The sequence below is a fragment of the Schistocerca cancellata genome, chromosome 2 (genome assembly GCF_023864275.1).
Source record: "Schistocerca cancellata isolate TAMUIC-IGC-003103 chromosome 2, iqSchCanc2.1, whole genome shotgun sequence".
NCBI lineage: Eukaryota > Metazoa > Arthropoda > Insecta > Orthoptera > Acrididae > Schistocerca > Schistocerca cancellata.
Genome location: NC_064627.1, coordinates 671,033,847 through 671,035,642, shown reverse-complemented (window position 1 = coordinate 671,035,642; position 1,796 = coordinate 671,033,847). Strand labels below are relative to the sequence as shown.

Genomic DNA, 1,796 nt, shown 5'->3' with positions numbered 1-1,796 from the left:
TTGAAAATGGTGAGAGAAACTACTCAACTACAGAAAGAGAATGTCTTGCTGTGATCTGGTCCATGTGCAAATTTCAACAGTATCTCTATGGAAGGCCATCCACAGTTGTTACAGACCATCATTCACTTTGTTGGCTGACAGGTCTTAATGATCCAACAGGACGTCTCGCCAGGTGGGTACTTCGTCTCCAAGAGTAATGTACAAAAGTGGAAGAAAACACCACGATGCTGACTGTCGCTCAAGAAACCCTGTGCAATACCATCAAGACTTTGATGAAGATAGTGACTGTCTCACTGCACTCCAGGATCTCTCTGCTGAGCAGAAGGATGCCAAGATATATCAAATTATGCTTGCCTTAAATCGGTCAGAGGATGTGAAAGACAATTTAAGGTAGTTAATGGATTACTTTGCAAGAAAACTTTGATCCATTTGGAAAGAGGTGGCTACCAGTGATTCCTAAAGAGATGCGCTTAGATGTTCTATATAAATTCCATGACACACCTGAGGCAGGACATTTAGTATTTATTAAGACCTATGATAGAATCCGCAAGAGATTTTTCTGGCCAGGTCACTGGCTGTCACTATGTGTCACACTGTAGAGACTTCCAGAGGAAAAAGGCAGTTCTCAGAAACCACCTGGCCAACTCATACCAATTCCACCAGCTGAAATGGCTTTCCAGCATCTTGAAATTGACCTTCTCAGACGATTTCCAATGTCTACTAGTGGCAGTAGATGGAGTATTGTTTGTACTGATTATCTGACACGCTATGCCATTACAAAAGCCGTGAAAACAGCTGAAGCATCCAAGGTAGCTCTCAATCTCTATGGACCGCTACCCAGATCAAAAGGAAATTTTACTCAGATTTTGGTTGTGGTGGATGTCTTTCCGATATCTGTACGCCTTTACCCACTCAGGAAAGCCAACAGCAACATCTTAATCAAGAAACTCAGGGAAGAATACTTCATAAATACTGTCAAGCCAGAGTGCATTTTATCGGATATTGGTACACAATTTTGGTCACGCCTATGGGAAGATTTTGTTAATGATGAAGGTATTTGGCACACTGCAATTTCATCTTTTAGGCAACGGCCTTGCTGTAGTGGGTACACTGGTTCCCGTCAGATCACCGAAGTTAAGCGCTGTCGGGCGTGGCCGGGACTTGGATGGGTGACCATCCGGGCCGCCGTGTGCTGTTGCCATTTTTCGGGGTGCACTCAGCCCCATGATGCCAATTGAGGACCTACCCAACTGAACAGTAATGGCTCTGGTCAAAGAGAACCATCATAACGACTGGGAGAGCGGTGTGCTGACCACATGCCCCTCCTATCTGCAACCTCAGCTGAGGATGACACGGCGGTCGGATGGTCCCGATGGGCCACTTGTGGCCTGAAGACGGAGTTCATACATACATAATTTCATCTTTTAGGCCCGCGTCCAACGTGACTGAATGCCAGATGCGTGAACTCAGACATTTATTTCATGCACATTATGGGAAGAAACATAGAAGACGGATAGAACGATTTACATATTTTGAAACAGTAATTAATAATTTGTTGCATGATTCAGAAGGACTGCCACCATGTAAAGTTCTCTTTGGAAAGAAACCTGACAGTATCTTTCATGAATATGTTTCCTTTCTGCAAGAAGATGAAATTATGCAAGGGAAGCACTTTAAAATCACATTGGAAATGATGAAGAAATGAGCACAAGAACAGAAGCTGGCACATGACAAGATAGTGAAGCCCATTATGTACAAAGTCAGTGATTTAGTACTCATTCGAACTGAAACAAAAT

The 1,796-nt window shown here is 43.4% G+C and overlaps 1 pseudogene; it reads left to right on the top strand.

Moving 5' to 3' along the window:
* The first annotated feature begins 1,083 nt into the window (after positions 1 to 1,083).
* Positions 1,084 to 1,201, top strand: LOC126164237 (5S ribosomal RNA; annotated as a pseudogene).
* Positions 1,202 to 1,796: the final 595 nt, after the last annotated feature.